Below are 18,591 nucleotides of genomic sequence, written 5' to 3'. Positions count from 1 at the left end.
ATTCTGTTTCGGGTTACTCGCTCCTTGGTATCCACGATTCCCACTAGCTGCTCTTTATACTCTAAGTCTGCTTTTATTTTGATCCCTCGGGGTTCAATTCTTTGCTCAGGCACTTTCAAACATTTCCGTAGTTGCGACACATGGAAGACCAGAAAGATCGAGCTCATCTCTTCAGGTAGCTGAATCTTATAGGCCACTGGGCCTTTCCTCTCTAGCACTTGGTACGGTCCCACATATCTGGGTGCAAGCTTGCTTCGAACTCGGAAACGTTGAACTTTCTTCATTGGCGTAACCTTGAGGTACACATAGTCACCTATGTTGAATTCAAGTGGCCTTCTTCTCTTATCAGCATAACTCTTCTGTCGTGACTGTGCTGCTTGCATATGTTGTTGTATAATCTGCACCTTTTTCTCGGCATCATTCACAAAGTCGATACCATAGTATCTCCTTTCACCAGGTTCCACCCAGTTTAACGGAGTTTGACATCTCCGCCCATACAAAGCTTCGAACGGGGCCATCTTGATGCTCTCTTGATAACTATTATTGTATGAGAACTCAGCCAGAGGTAACCATGATTCCCACGATCCCCTGGATGATAGCACACAGGCTCTTAGCATATCTTCTAACACTTGATTTAGCCTCTCGGTTTGACCTGAAGTCTGGGGATGATACGCCGTGCTTCTTATCAGACTGGTCCCCAAGCTCTTATGCATGCGCTCCCAGAAGTGAGCAGTGAACTGCGGTCCCCTATCCGATATGATAGTTTTGGGAATACCATGCAATTTGACGATCTCAGCCATATATATATCAGCATACTCGGGAGGTCTGTATGTGTTCTTGACTGGAATGAAATGAGCCGACTTGGTTAATCGATCTATGATTACCCAAATCGAGTCATTCCCCTTCCTGGTTGTCGGTAAGCCGGTGATAAAGTCCATACTGACCTCTTCCCATTTCCACTCCGGAACTGATAACGGTTGTAACAGACCTGCAGGTTTCATATGGATGGCCTTAACTCTGCAACACGTGTCACAACGGGCCACATAAGCGGCTATTTCTTTCTTCATCTTGGTCCACCAAAAGTGGGGCCTTAGATCTTGATACATTTTGCTGCTGCCAGGATGAATAGAAAGCTTAGAGAGATGGGCTTCATCCATGATGCGATTCTTCAACTCCCGATCTTTCGGGACCACTAACCGCTGTTGAAACCACAGTACCCCCTTCTCATCAACCCGAAACTGAGTCTTTGGGTCATCTTTGATCTTCTCTTTGATGTGGAAAATACCCTTGTCTGTTTTCTGACCTTCAATGACTTGACTCTCGAGTGAACAACTGAGTTGTATATGACATAAGACCTCAGGATGCATAAGATTGAACCCATCTTCAAACAACGGTTGAACCATTTGATAGTGCGGTTTGCGACTCAAAGCATCTGCGACCACATTAGCTTTGCCTGGATGATAGTGAACTTCCAGGTCATAATCCTTGATTAGCTCTAACCACCGTCGTTGCCTCATATTCAGCTCGGACTGAGTGAAGATGTACTTCAAACTCTTGTGATCGGTGTAAATGTGACACTTATTTCCTAGCAGATAATGTCTCCAGATCTTCAAAGCATGTACCACTGCTGCTAACTCAAGGTCGTGCGTTGGATAGTTGACTTCATGCTTTCTCAACTGTCGGGAAGCATAAGCTATCACCCTGCCATCTTGCATCAACACACACCCCAGGCCACTCTTCGATGCGTCACAAAACACATCAAAAGGCTTCTCTATATTAGGTTGTGCCAGAACGGGAGCAGTGGTTAGCAACTTTCGCAAGGTGCGGAAGGCTAACTCACACCCCTCCGTCCAGACAAACTTATGGTCCTTTTGTAGCAAACTGGTCATTGGCTTAGCAATCTTGGAGAAGTTAGGTATGAAACGACGATAATACCCGGCCAGACCAAGAAAACTTCTAACTTCCGAGACAGAAGTTGGTGCCTTCCAGTCCATGACTTCCTGCACTTTTGATGGATCCACGGCAATCCCTTCTTCAGACAAAATGTGCCCTAGGAACGGAACTTTCTTCAACCAGAACTCACACTTGCTGAACTTGGCATATAACTGATGCTCTCGTAATCGTGTCAGCACGATTCTCAGATGTTCGGCGTGATCTTGCTCATTTTCTGAATATACCAGGATATCATCGATAAACACCACAACAAACTTATCCAATTCCGGCATAAAGACTGAATTCATTAGATACATAAAGTATGCAGGAGCATTTGTCAACCCAAAGGACATGACAAGATACTCGTACAACCCATATCTGGTGGAAAAAGCAGTCTTCGGGATATCTTGCGGACGAATCTTGATTTGGTGATACCCAGATCTCAAATCTATTTTAGAGAACACTCTTGCCTTGGATAACTGATCAAACAGGATATCAATCCTTGGCAAGGGATACTTATTTTTGATTGTCACTGCATTGAGTGGACGATAGTCCACGCACATGCGCAACGACTGATCCTTCTTTTTCACAAACAACGCTGGACAACCCCATTCCGACGAGCTGGGCCGGATGAACCCTTTTTCTAGTAACTCCTTCAGTTGATTCTTCAACTCAGCGAGTTCATTTGGGGGCATCCGATACGGCCTTCTAGATATTGGTGTTGTACCTGGTATCAACTCGATTGCAAACTCTACCTCCCTATCTGGGGGAAGTCCTGGTAAATCCTCAGGAAACACATCAGGGAACTCACATACCACGGGTATGTGCTCTAGAGGGACTACCTGTACTGCACATGAAAGACTGGCGAAGTCCAACCGTCTAGGTAGCTTGACCTGAAGCACCCCCTTCCCTTGCGGGTCTCTAAGGGATAGAGTTCTATTCCCGGTATCTATAACCGCGCCCCAATCAGTCATTTTGTTCATCCCAATGATGACATCCAAAACCAGCCCTAGCATGACCACAAGATTTACACGGAACCTCCGACCACTGATATCCAAGGTAACTCCTGTTATCGTTTTATTAGTCAACACATCGGCTCCGGCTGAGCTGATGCGATAGCCATAACCTAACTCAGTAACTGGCTGATCATGCTTTTGTGCAAATGCTTGGCTCATGAATGAATGCGATGATCCAGAATCAAACAAAACAACTGCAAGATGTTGGTTGACAGGAAACATACCAGCTGTTACCGGTTCTCCTTCCGGAATTTCCTCAATCGAGGTATGATGCACACGAGCTGGAAAGGTTGGCTGCTGCCTTTTGGGGTAGGGACATTCCTTAGCAAAGTGCCCCATCTTGTGGCAGTTATAGCACGGACCCTTGGGCGCATTGTTGGCGGCAGGTGCTGCGGCTTGAATTACCTTTGGCTTGGCAGGAGCTATCGCCACCTTGTACGGCTTCTGCTGTGTTGGATGCCCGGTGTTCCTTCTCTGCGGTGGTTGGAACCTAGCACCCGGGGCAGGACGACGATACTGCTGTCGCCCTGCCACTGGTGCCCTGGACTGGGATGATCCTGCTTCAAAAGCCCTTTTACGTGACTTGGATGCACTCTAGTTGTTGTTATTGTTCTCTTGGGTCAGGCAGTCACTGATATAGGCATTGAAAGTAGCCCTGGCCCCTGTACCCATGGTCTTCAGCATCTTTGGATTCAAGCCCCTCTGGAAACTAGCAATCTTCTTGGCCTCCGTGTTCACAAACTCAGGGGCATAGCGAGCGAGATTATTGAAGGCATGTAGATACTCTTTCACAGATTTCGTCCCTTGGGACAGCCTCATGAACTCCCCAACCTTCATTTCAACCACACCAGGAGGAATGTAATTTCCCCGGAAAGCGGTGGTGAAGCGGTTCCAGGTGATTGGTGTCCCCTCTAGGTAGGTGGTACGGTGATGGGACCACCAAATCCCAGCGGGTCCTTGCAACTGATGTGCCGCATACTCAGCCTTGAGTTCTTCCGTCATTCGGAGAAGACGAAACTTCTGCTCCATAGTGTTGATCCACTCATCTGCTTTGAGCGGTTCCAAGGCCTCCTTAAAGATTGGTGGCTTGGTATCCATGAAGTCCTTGAACGAACTGTACTGGTTGACCTCCCGACCACCCTGATTATCTCCACGACGGGTGTTGTCAGCTATGTTGCGCAAAGCTTCTTCCATGTTGCGCTGCATCTGTTCCATGTTGCGTTGGCTTCCCAGAAACTGCGCGAAAAACACATCCGCAGTGTACGGGGGAGGCGGTGGTGGTGGCGGTGTTGGTGCTCTGTCCTCATTCCGTTGAGCCCCACCTCCGGATGTACCTGCTCCAAGGCCCGGATTGCTGTTACCCCCGCCACGGGTTTGCACCATCTGCATATGCCAATGATAAGCAATCGTTAGGAGTTGCCATCAACCGGTAGAAAATGTGTAAAATCGTGCCATACTGAATTTACTGAGGGAATAAATTCACACAATAGACAAAGGCACAACAACTCATCATCCACGCAAAACATCACTAACAGATTACTTAACATTCACGCAACAAGGTTCGCGTACATCCAACTTGCCAGCATACATACACTGGACTTTCAGCATCAACTCATAAAGTCTTACACAGCCCAGATCCAAAAGTACATGACATGCCACGCAACATACATCACAAAAGAGGAAAGACTAGCTCTAGAGCCCTAGCATCTACTCGCTGTGGTCACTGTCCATGCCGGAGCCATCCTCATCTTCATCACCACTAGCAGCTGCTCCTATCTCGGGATCCGCGTCCATCTCGTCCTCAGAGTCTAGCTCCGCTGCTCTAGGCAGGTGGTGAGGGTGGAGCTGGTTATGCAGCTGGTGGATCTCCTCATGCAAGTTCTCATTGTACTCCTCGGCATTAGCTAGCTGCTGCTCTAGCTCTAGCTGTCGGGCCCTCAAAGTGTCCTCCTCGTGCCAGGCTTCATTCCTCTGTCCCAGCACATGGACTAGCATGCGCTCGCAGTTCCTGTGAGCAGTAGTCACCCTATCCTTCTACTCCCGTACTGCAAGCAGGTCCTGACTCAGCTCACTGTTCTTCTGGACTGCCTGGTCTCTCTCTCTGGTCACATGAGCCAACTCTGCCTGTAGCCTCTCAACCTCAGAGTCAAACTCACGCTGCAACTGACGCTTCTCATCCTGGACGGTGAGAAGAGACCCGGACAAGCGACCCAAACAACGCTCCAGGCCTCCATAGGTCTTCATCAACGCGTACATGGCACTCATAGCTGCACTGTCACTGTGCTGGTCCTCATCCGCACTCCTCTCTAGAGCATTCACCTCGGACTGATCCCACACCGAAGTGTAAGGGTCACCCCGGGGAAACACCCCAGCGAAGGCGTGGGCCAGCTCCTGTGGAAACCTCTCCATGAGGTCCCTCAAAACTGCGAAAGCAGCCCTGCTGGCACCGTGGAAAGGCGTGACACCTCGGGACTCGTACACCCAACCGCCCCAAGCAGGGTCTCCTCCACTGGTAGGGACAACTGCCTCGATCCCCACCAGGGTCTCGTCACCAAGCGGCTCCTTATCCCAATAGTAGCGAGGCTCCCTTCCTTCGGGATACCCCATCGAACTGAGCACCCTCCAAAGCAAAGTGGGCATCCCAAACTCCCCTAGGAACTTGCTCTTATGTCGCGAGCTCCTAGCTGCCAACGGACGGCGAGGGGCCCGCCCACCAGTGGACTTGCGAGCGGTGAGCCTAGTGCGTGCCATCTGCTGCAAATGGAATACCGTGGGTAAGAGCGAGGATTACCTTTATTTATTTCATTTAAAATTGGGACAGATTAAATTAAGGGGGAAAGTAAGCAATGATATGAAATGCACATGATGCATGTACGAACTTACGATCTCACAAACTTAGAAAACAAAGGTTAACACTAAGCGGTATACGCGGTGGCATACAACGTTCGCTCATAACGTAACTAGCGTTTTAAGCGAGAACGTGGTTAGGGTACCTGCAGAAAACTCATTTCAGCCCACCCACAGTATGATCGTGCAAAACAAAATTTAAAACTATACACTTCACATACACAGACACCCATCCATGCATGTGACGTGTCACTACCCACATCATCGCCCTATTGACGGCATCGCCTCTCCGGACGGAATTCCCAGCATGCGGTACTGTCCCCAAGACACACCAACATGTGCGCATGGCACAGCACCTGACAACACTCCCCTAGACCGGCAGTGTATCCGATCATGCTCTCACAACTCCCACTTACCATGGCGTAGAGGAAGAATTGATCCATACATTACCACTCAAATGAATGGCACTCATACTATTGCACGCCGTATGAGCGACGAAATAAAAATATGATGCATTAACCCCCAAGTCAGTACTTAGCTAGCCACCTTAGAGTCCTTAACTGGGCATAAAGGATATGACCATGGCACACTAGATAGTTTTCCAAAACTTAGTTTAACACCTTGATCTTTATTAATTACTAAAATCTTTCATTAAACCGGTTTAGACTTTTGTTTAGAACGTACTTATGAACAGTAACTCGCTAAACCTTGCTCCGATACCAGCTGTAACAGAACCGACCAAATTATAAGAGATTAAGCCTAATAGTGACCATTTGCATAGTCGAACTATCACGCTTAAGCCCATATAATCCCAGTAGTCCGTGAAATCTCGAAGGATTTCAAACCACACATCACATATACAGCCAAGATCGTAATAAGTTTAGCGGTCGCCATCCACAAGTATATCCAGATTACAACATTCATAAAATACATCGGAGTGCTTAAAGTCATTACAACCAAGTTCTTCAAGTAGCGGAAGCTTCATAGTTTGAAATTACAACACACACGATAAGTCTGATACAGTGCCATAGTTCGGTCATTCCCACAAAAGCAAAAGAAGAGACGGAGTGACCATCGCCCTTGGTCTAGTCATCACCCATAGCTGGGTACAGACAGAGGATACAATAACCTCAGAGGATACAATAACCATAGTACATTTGACCATCTGCAAAACAACATGGGAATAGAACCCTGAGTACGAGAAGGTACTCAGCTAGACTTACCCGTCATAAACTTAAAATAAAGACTCATCAAGGATCATGAAGGCTATTTGGTGGGGTAGCTGACAACCATTTTGCAAAGACCGCAAGGTTTTATTACCCTAACTTACATAAATCTTTTCTTCTTTTAATTTGCTCAAGTTGAAAGTATTATTACCTATTATCTAGGTTTGCACCTGCACTATTACAAGCAAGTATGAGACTATGATAGTACCTCATCATAGCATTTCTTAAAACTTATTCATCATTATAACCCAAGTGTTCCATAGTCCTTACTACGAGGGCGAAGCTCATGTCAAGTGCTCACTATCCAGGAGCGATGGCGATTCGAATCGATTTCTAACCAGCTGGCGAGTTTATTCCCCACACAAACCACACTCACTGATCAAGTGAGCTACAGGTCACCGTGTTGCACTATCCAGGACCAATTCGCGGGTTCGACAGGCACCGCCCGTACCCGAGGACCGTTCCGGCGACCGAGGTATCCAAGGTATACCAAGGTTGCGCGCCGCGCCCTCGTCGTTCTCCTCAACCATCACCAATACAGCGCGTACATCGGGCCGATTCCCGGCCCGGATAGTGCTCAGGCTTCGCGGTCAGAACGACTTATCCTTCCAGCTAAATGTGGGGCATGCGTTCAACATGACAAGAGGGCCGTCAACGATCGGTCCTTAATCGACACAGGCAGGGGCACTATGGTCAACCCACCATAAGTCTCTGCCCGGTCTCCAAATTCATTCCACACTTGGTTATTCTTTTTCCCGAGCAACCAATGCTTAATCAAGCAGGTATCCACCTATATCTCGGAGGTGACAGGGGATCACCCGACTTCTACCGAACTAAGCAAGCTAAGCATAGACTCCGTGCCTATCTACATAGGAAAAGGTAGTTGAATGAGTAGGAATAACAAGGAGTACTCATGCAGCAACGGTATCAGGCAACTCCTATCACTTAATAGGCAATACAGTAGAACAAGTATAGCACTTTAGATAAGTTAGCGAGAATAGGGAGACTTAGAATGCTCCGGGGCTTGCCTTTCTCAAACGTGCTGGGTCGGTGATCCGGACACTCCTGCAATTCCTCTCCGGGTTCCTGTGCTTCCGGAGGTTCCTGCTCCTGAAGCTCCTCGGGTTCCTCGGTTCCCACCTCGTTCTCCTGCGAGCCTGTATGATGCATACATGCTCATGAGTGGAGTGCGAGATGCCCGAGTGGATGCTTACATGAGGGAGTACCAAAGGAGTCATGTTATGATGCATAGGTAATGCACTTGGTCATGCTTATTACAAGGTAGTCAACATCATCCAAGAATAGACAATTGAATCAAACATCTATTACATTCTCTTCTATAATTATTTTTCAAATGAAATCAGCAACCTACATGATGCTTCAAAGACACACCAAACCCAACTTAGTCCATTCAACCCACATACACAACCATTCACAATTTTCTTTATTCATTTCTAAGCCCATTAAAAATCACATGCAATTCTGTTCATCAATAAATTCCAGAAAAATTACAGGAGACTACTAGCTAATAATAAAGTCTACTGTAAATTTTTCATAATTTTTGGTTACTTATTTTGAGCCACAAAAATCACAAGATTAATGGATAAGGCAAGTATAATCACCCTACTATGATATAAGTGTCAAACAACAGATTTCATATTTTTACAATTTATCTAATATCATAAGAAATACCCACAAAATTTTCCAGATTTATTGCATGACCCATTTAATTATTAAAAATCATAAAGCACTGCCATGCAAGCATTTAAATTACCATAAATTCATTTATACACCAAATAATATGTAACAATATTTTCTCAGTGATTAAACACACATGCAGAGCCAGCAAAACAAGTTTCACATTTTTCTGAGCCATATTTCATTTACTATGCATTTTCCAAGTTTAACAAAATCATGGATAAAATATATTCACACAGAAAAGTTGCTCCAACATGACATGCAATTACATCAAACTGTAGATCTGGAAATATAGAGCACACCAAAATTTATTTCATTCAATTTGGAGCTGTAGAACTCAAGATATAGATTTTACAAACTTTAAATCAATTTCTGGAAAATACTTTTTCAAGAAAACCGACGAAAAACGCTACGCACACCCAGATCTACACCCACCGGGGCACCCCTGCGACTGACAGTGGGTCCCCGACCCCACCAGTCAGCGAGACCGAGAGGGAGCTCACCTCCGACGAGCGGATCTCGCCGGCGGTGAGGTCTCCGGCCACGGGGTGAGCACCAACGTGCTCCCCGCAGCAAGACGCACCCAACGGTACCCTTGGATCGACCAGAGGGCGGCCGGAACACCTCCGGCGAGCATGCATGGCGGCACGGCGGCGCTGCTCGCCGTGGCCAGGCTGCTCCGGCGCGGTAGAGCGTGCGCAAACGCCTCTCCGAGCTTCCTCATCTTCCTACCGACCTAGCGCAACAGAGAACGAGCGAAAAGACGCAGGGAAACGCTAGATCCGCCGCGGCGGAGTACTCCGGCGAGCTCGGGGTAACTCCGGCGAGCGATTCACGGCGCTCGACGGACTCTCACCTCGGTAGAACGTTCGCACGAGCTTACCCTAGCGACGGCGAGTGCTCTGGTGCTCTCGGCGTCGAGCTTGAGGCTCTGGTGTGGCCGGCGACGAGCGGCGGAGCTCTCTCCGGCAATGGCGCGCGGAGGAGCGGCTGCTGCTGCACGGTGCGAGCAGAGGAGGAAGGAGAAGGAGGGCGCGGGGGAGACAGAACGGGCGAAATGGTCTGGGAGCCTGCGCCGGCGTCCCGACCAGGGGGGTTGGAGGCCGGCCGCGGCGCGTCCAACGCCGGCGTACGGCCGCCACGTGGCCGGCGCCGGGTGGAGCGAGGCGGGCGCCGCGCGCGCGGGAGAGAGGGGAGGGGGAGCGGGCCGCGCTGTCCCGCTGGGCCAGAAGGGAGGCGGGTCGGCCCAGCAGCGCCTGCCCCCTTTCCCTTTTTTTTGAATTTCTTTTCTCAAATTCCTTCTAAATTCATTTGGACCAATTTAAAATCATTTTCACCTCTTGCTCCCAAAAACAAAGTTGTTCCAAATTAAAAACTCTACAACTTTGCTTTGACAAGCAAGACCAAATTCCAAACAAAATTTGAATTACAAGTTAAAACTCAGCTCTAGGTTTTAAATAAATTCATTTTGGAAAAGTTTGTATAAACTCCATTTCTCAAATTCCATAGCTCCAAAAATTGCACAAAAATGTTCTTAATTCTTCTTACACATAAAGCAACCTAATTTGAATATTTCACAATTTTAGAAACAAGCATCACATTTTTAACCTAATTAAAGCACATGAAATGAAGCACATAAAATCATAATTTGAAAAGAGTGTCATGCTCATGATGCTTATGCTTGATGGAAATGCTTATGCATGACTTTGATGAGACTAAGTGCATGCTTAACACCTAGGGTGTTACAGAATTTATTTCATAGCCACTTCGTTTACTCCACGCTCATATGCAACATCTTCCCAATCTATTGGTCTCTCCAACATCACCACATTTGAGATCTCTAACCCCCTCTTCCTTTCTATTTATAAAAACTTTAAAAGGGTGGTTATCGATGCATATGTCTATAATAAATATTGCAGATATCGTTGAGTCGATCTTGATATAAGCACGCTTAGGTTGGTGTTGGAGGGGAAACCACTTCACCAACATAATTTGATGGTTTTCCAAGGACAAGCTTAGTATCCTAAAATAAGCACTGATCAGATCGTAACATGAACTTTTAATTATTTGCAACATTGCCTTATGTATTGAGCATATAAAGATAATTGTAGAAATATTCCTTCGGGTATTCGTGTCACTAACCTTTCTAGGATTGGAGCAAGAAGATCCGAGGAATGACAAGCACAAGGTATGCCCAACCAATCATCATGCAACATTGAATTAAATTCATCCAATCTTGAATTTTGGGGGAAATACCTTACATAAGAACATCCTTTGTCATGTTGCTATGTTGGTTGTCCCTACTTTTGAGGCATGCTCAATTTTTCTAAACACTAAACTTATTTTTCATCTCCACCTGAGTAGATCTCTATAAATACTGTCATGCTACCTTTGTCTATTCACAAGCAAGTGTTTACCTTTGTTAAAACATTGGATCCTTGCCGGAAGGTAAAATCTGTATTTATCCATATTTATCTTTTCTGCATTCCTTTTCCTTTTTATTCCATCACTTGCATTAGCATATTTACTTTTCCACATTAGCATTAGAAAAGAAAACAAAAATATTTGTTCGTTGAACTGCATCATAAAATCTAAAGACCCATGTGAGTAGACTTGTGGTTTAAAACCCATAGGTATATTGACTGTGGTGGCATAAAATAAATATGTTTTCATCTTATAATAAAAATATAAAAATAATAAGTGCATGATCCTACTAAATAAAAATTATTAGGAGGAATCTCAATATGATAAAGGCTAAGAGATTTTATGCTAACACTTAACCAGTTCCACAAAGCTTTGTTGTCTATTTTAGCTCCATAGAATTCAAGGATCAAGAAGACTAGCCGGGGGAGGACATAGTAATCGCTGTCAGGGTGCTACCGACATTCAAATACACCTCCGTCACCTGCTAGCTATATTAGAAGAAATTACGTCAAAATCCAGCTTGGGGGAGAGTACCCCCATTTATCCAGCTAAGTGTTTCTACTCGCGTTTATACTTTACTCAAATAATAAAAAGATGCATAATCATGAAAACCCAAATAAAAATTTTGTGCTTATATATATCTTTGCTTAGTTTGCTAAATAAATAAATAAAGTGTCTAGGCCAAACTGAACTTAAATGATAAACTCTTACATGGATATGATAAATAGTTGCTCTGCCATGTACCTAGTTTTCAAGTTTGAGCTCTCTCTCAAGTTTAGGCATAATTGTTACAATTTAAACCTGCTCTAAACCTGAACGTGTGGGAAGAGTACTTGATCTAAAGTCTAAGTCGTTAACGGATATGATATGAGAAGGTTGAGTTGCTGTTTATCTGTTCCTAGAGATGCTAGAATTCTGGAGAATTTTATCTTTGAAAATCTTTAAAATAACACATGATGAGTTCCTGTATGATGAGAGTTTAAATTCCTACCACAGCCATATATACATGCTTGCTAGACTTTGAGCCACACATTTACTTTTTACTGCTTATGAGCATTGAGTGTGGTCAAGCTGTGTAGACCCTTAGGAGCTTGTCATGCGGTGAAAATCAAGATCCACTTGCACGTTCACACATCCTGCTTCTACTCCGCAAGTACACATCCACATATATCCACTATTTCCATCTCTAGAGCCACCTAAAAGTATTCTACTCCTAATCCGGGAGAGAATAGCCAAAAATATTCTCCTATTTCTGTTTTCCCTATGAAATAAATGCTCGAGTTATCTTGGTTACTACCACTTGCTATATTATTTCAGGAGATGAGTGCTCTAAAAAAAGAGAAAGAATACAAGAAAATAAAAAGCGGCAAGTGCCCGGAACCTCGAAGAAAAGAAAAAGTGAGACGAGAGGTAAAAATGGACAAGTGTCTGATAGTAGAATTAAGGGTACAAGATATCCACCTGAGAGGAAAGAAAAAGAAAATGTAGAGCATCTCATTCTCCTCAAAAAGCTTCAAAGTGCAAGAAAGGTATGTATCCCCTTAAAAAAGCAAAAGTAGAATTAGACTTTCACCATTGTTATCACCATCATCACCATACACCATTCACTCGCCACACATGCACATCTTGATTTGACTTATTGACTTGTTCTTTTAGATCCATGGTTTGACTATGCAATAAATGTCTTGTAAGTATGTATTATCTATCTCCCACCTATGAGCTCCAGATATCAAAACCTTATTAGAGTAGGGTGAGAGAGAAGGCAATATCACTTTGCCTCATACCAAAAATACCACATACTTTGAGAGAAGGCATATACCATTACTGCCTTCGAAAGGATCCAGAAATACCACAAAAGAGAGATTTGAGAGAGTCATACAAGGAATCTCTGAGTTTTATTTGAAAATCTACAAAAACTCCAGAGCTATAATTAATCAAAGAACAACAGACATGGCGCTTGACTTGACCGTTCTATCTTTTAACTGCTCAAGACATAAGTGACGGTTGCAAGCCCCATGGTGAAAGGTAAAATGAGTAAGTTTTAAGTCTTAACAGTTTACTCTAACTCAGAGATCTTGCTTGAATGCATGTGTACTTTTAATGCATGAAACCACTGCAGAAACTCTTGAGTCTATCCTTGCTCAGGGACGAGCAAGAGGTAAGCTTGGGGGAGTTGTTGACGGTCCTTAAGTACCAAATATAATCATCAAATAAATAAAGAAAAGGATCCAAATGCAACCAACACCCAAACTTAGGGTTTTAACTGACAGAATTCCACGAGTTTTGGTGTTTGTCTATTTCTGCAGGGGGTTATCAGGAAATATAGAGGAAAGGCCCACATGTCGGGTTTACATAGAGAAGTTAACGTGCCGCGCAATTTTCTATCATCTAGAAGACTCCAGAAGCCACGGGAACGAACGGGAGGCCGAGCGGGCCCGGGGGCAGGGCGCCCGCCCTCCCCCCTTAGGCGCCCGCCCAGGTATTTCCACCAATCACATTCAACCTCGCGGATTATGCTCCACCGACCTAAAGGATCAAGGAGAACCGTTCAATCAATGTCGGTTTGATCCGACGGCCCACGTTCACTTGAGGAGACTATATATGCAGACCCCCTAGCCCCTGGAGGAGAGCAATCCCATTATTCATTAGCATATTTTCCAGAGAGGATTCAGAGAGAGAGGTTCCTTAGGGTTCCCACCTCATAGGGCTTAGCATCCAATGTGAGAGTAGAATTATTTCTACTAGATTGAGAGAGATAGAGTGGAGGTGTAGATCGGAGGAAGCCCGGCCTGTCGGTGTCTACTCCGAGGTTGTACCTACGGGATCAAGTCTCCTAACCCGAGGCTTGCTCCTAGGATTCTTCAGTATTTCGACTTCTAAATTCTAGTAAGTTCTTTGTTCTTATTGTTCTTTGGTTTATGAGTTTACTTCAATCTCTTCCGGTTGAGTTTAGAGTAATCATTGCTAGTGTAAACGTGGTGTTTGGGCTAGGGTACTCATAGATATCCCCTGTCTAGCCGGACCATGGTAGTAGCGAGGAACGTGACATTTTCGAGCTACCTTTGTAGCCCACATCCCGTTAGCAGGATCGGTAGGGTTTATAGGTGCGGGTCGAACATCCTTTGTGGTGTCTAGATTCCGTGAGCCTCCCCAATAGAACAGTAGATCATCCTTACCAAGGTTAGAATGAGAGTGCGGTTGTAGTCTTCTCTATACATCGCTCACATCGAATCACATTGTTTGTAGTCTAAAGGGTAGTAGCAATAGATTTGGTTAGTCAGATGCACGCTTTCTCCCAATGGTAAAAATATAAATACGATACTCTAGATAACCTCCCGGGTGAAGTGCTCACCGATATCTATGCGCTTGCGAGTCATTTCATGATGGCGTTACCAAATATCAACACCTGTCCTCCAGCACAACTATGTAGAACCTAAGATGTGCTCTCTCATCACGTGTGGCAGGAAACCAAGTGGGCAAGGCAGCAAACCTCAGCTCTTGAATCTGACATGTAGAAGCCCTAGTGTAGTCCCGGTGATGAGCTGGTGGCGGTGAGGAGCTAGGTGGTGGTCGAGACTGGTGCTGCATAGCAGGCCTAGAGGTGGCCTGAGTACGAGCACGAGTCGATCACCTGAGTAGATGCTCCTCTGGCTACTCCTGAGTCTTAGTGCCAGACTCCCTCTTTCAAAGACGGACCTAACGTCCACCAACTGTGACTGTGCCAGGAGAAGAACCATGTTGCTGCTCCAACTGAAAAACAGCACAACGCTGTGTAGACGAGAGCTCAGACCCAATCCTGAGAATGCCTCTACGACAACCTGCCTCGGCTGCCTTAGATGCGCCTACAACTACCCTGGCTGTCTCAGTGTCCCTGTCAGCAATCTTCCTCTTCTTGGTGACCACCTTTTTACCCTTCTCAGCAGCTATGAGACGACGAGGTCTATCATCACCACTATCACCCCCTAGGGCACGTGCTGGAGCGCCACCAATGTTCCTGCAACATGCCATCGCAAGATCTCAAGTCAGAACTATCAAGCTGCTCATAGATAGATATGAGCTGACACTTTTGAGGCTTGGCCTTAATCCGTACTCATGGGCTTGGCCCCGAGTTCAGCTGCCACTGACAATCGGTCCTAAAATGACTCACCCACTGCAATAGATGGAATAGATGGGATATATATAGGCAATTATTACATCTAGAGAAGCGAAGCCCTAATGGAAGCAAGCATAGGATAAGAAATCGAGAAAGAATTGGTTTACTACCTTAGGTGAGAGACAATCCTGGTGAAAAGATAAGATCTGATGTTAACTAAGCACAGGGAAACACACGCCAAGGCACTGCAAAAAAGAATCGAATGAAAATGACATTAAAACAGTGTTCCGAATGCTTCGGGAATTCTATCGAACACCTATCGTGCATGAACATTAGGATCTTACCCTAAACCCTAACTATGGTGCAAAGAGGGGTGCTAGCTACGCGCGCGAGGAAGAGAAGCTTGACAGCAATGGAGGAAGAGAATGTGCACGAGAGAGAAGTTCCTGGCGACAGCGCGGTGCAGGCGGTGGCGGTGGCGAGCAAGTAGGTGGCGGTGGGTCGGTGAGAAAGAAATCGTGAAGTGAACTGCCCCCAATGATCAGTTGGATCGGAAAATAGAGCGACCTCACGTGGTCACACCGAACGCACTTAAACGCGTCCGGTGCACACCGGACCCATACGCAAAGGGTTGAAAACAACCTAGGGTCACCGAACGTGGGCCACCAAACGCTCTCGTGCGTCCGATGTCGCGAGCGCTTCTATAGGGGTACACCAGACGCACATCACTGGACTCACTCACATTACTGTGTGTGGGTCCGGTGTGTACACCCTAGCAGGTAACACTCACTGGACAGGGCGTGTCCAGTCTCCAGTGCAGCGTCCGCTACTGAGTCCAGTGTAATTCTAGCACTATGCGGCGCCTTCACTCAACCAAGTTCCAACTCAAAAAAGAGGCAAATAAACACCAATTAGAACTGGTATGAGTGACCTCTCTCAAACCCTCAATTTTTCACAATTGCCATAGGCTTAGTAGTTTTTTATGAAAATAGGCAAGAGAAAACACCGAGGAGACATCATGTGGCCATTGGCTAGGGGTCTTAACCAAGATGAGCATTGAATACTCCCTCTATCAATGGACGAACACAGCGGATGCTCAAAGCTTAATCGAAAAGAAACGATGAAGCAACAACCATGCATAAGCTATGCAATGCAATGCAATACTTGGAACTAAACTAATGCTTATCAAGTTTGATCCAAGATTAAGCTTTTTCACTCGCTTTATGGGCGGTTATCTTAACCATGTTAGACAAGCTCTACACACATTCTTTTTTGGATTTTTAGTTTAGCATGGTATATGATACAAATGCTATGTACAAGGTTTTGTGAAGATATCCGCCAATTGATCATCCGTCCCCACATTCTCTAGTGAGATGCCACCTTTGGCAACATGATCTCTAAGGAAGTGATGATGTATGTCTATGTGTTTACTACGGGTGTGTTGAACCGGGTTGTTAGCAAGTTTTACGACACTTTTATTGTCACACAACAAAGGTACTTTGTCTAGAACTACTCCATAGTCTAACAAAGTTTGTTTCATGTAAAGTATTTGTGCACAACAAGCACCGCGCGACAATGTATTCTGCTTTGGCCATTGACAAAGCAACACTATTTTGTTTCTTTGACCTCCAAGATACTAGAGATCTCCCTAGGAAGTGGCACCCTTTGGATGTGCTCTTTCTATCAATGCGGCACCGGACATAATCCAAATCGAAATAGCCTACAAGTTGGAATCTTGCACCTTTGGGATATCAAAAGCCTAGGAAGAGTGTATTTTAGATACCTAAGAATTCTCTTGACCGCAATCAAGTGAGATTCCATAGGATTAGCTTGATATCTAGCACACATACACACACTAAACATGATATCGGGCCTAGATACGGTGAGATAAAGTAAACTACCTATCATAGAATGATAGAGAGTTTTCTCAACCGGGTTACCTCCCTCATCTAAGTCGAGATGCCCATTTGATGCCATGGGAATTTTGATTGGCTTGCATTCTTGCATCTTGAATCTCTTGAGAAAATCTTGAGTGTACTTCTCTTGAGATATGAAAACCCCTTCCTTCATTTGCTTGACTTGAAATCCGAGGAAGAAGGAGGCTTGCCAATCATGGACATCTCAAACTCTTTGGACATCAAATCACCAAACTCCATGCAAAATTCTTCATTAGTTGAGCCAAAAATAATATCATCAACATACACTTCGCAAATGAAGATTTCCCCATTCATATTCTTGGTGAATAGTGTTATGTCGACCTTCCCAATCTTAAAGCCCTTTGCAATGAGGAAGTCCTTAGCCTCTCATACCAAGCTCTAGGAGCTTGGGGTACATAGGATCTTCAAAACCGGGGGTTGCTCAACATAGACAAGCTCATTAATATAACCATTTAGAAAGGCACTTTTCACTTCCATTTGAAATAGTTTCATATTATGGTTAGAAGCATATGCAAGAAGGATATGTATAGCTTCAAGTCTTGCAACCGGTGCAAAGATTTCACCGAAATCAAGACCTTCCACTTGTGAAAAGCCTTTTGCCACAAGTCTTACCTTGTTGCGCACCACCTTGCCTTGATCATCTTTCTTGTTCCGGAAGGCCCACTTTGTTCGTATCATCCTTGCATCTTTAGGTCGCTCTTCTAGGGTCCACACTTGGTTGCGAGAGAAGTTGTTCAACTCCTCTTGCATGGCAATGATCCAATCCGCATCCCGAAGAGCTTCCTCTATGGTTTTGGGTTCCTCTTCAAGAGACACAAAAGCGTGATGTTCAATAAACAAAGCATGTTTAGAACGTGTAGTAACACCACGTGATGGACTCCCGATGATAAGATCTTGATTTTTTTCTAAAAAAATTAGAAATTTCACCATCAATTTATTGATATAAGGCATGTTTGGTTAAACTGTGGCTTCTGACCCCACCTGTCAACCATAGAGTGAAGAGGGGCCATGCTTGCTCGCCACCGGGGATGAATCACACTCGCGGCGGTGGGGCTCGCCCTTGTGCTTGCGGCGACAACACATATATAGGAGTATTTATGTTTAAATAATTTCTGTGCTTTTGCTACTAGAGAAAGAAGTCTTGAAGGTTGAATTTTGATTCCACATAAATTTAATAAAAATATTATCATATTATTATCAAGATTAACTTATATTATGGATGTTGATCATCGTAAAATAAATTATAAATTTGAAATTTATAAAAAAGTATAAAATATAAATTCATATGTATTATTTATTTCATTGTTTTTTGTTAACATTTGATATTCTGTTATAACATATGATTAAATTTGCAAATATCAATTAAGGAGCTATTATACTTCTCTAAAAAGTACTTTACAAACTATAGTTTTTTTAGA

This window comes from Sorghum bicolor, chromosome 2 (genome assembly GCF_000003195.3).
Source record: "Sorghum bicolor cultivar BTx623 chromosome 2, Sorghum_bicolor_NCBIv3, whole genome shotgun sequence".
NCBI lineage: Eukaryota > Viridiplantae > Streptophyta > Magnoliopsida > Poales > Poaceae > Sorghum > Sorghum bicolor.
This window is presented reverse-complemented; position numbering follows the sequence as displayed.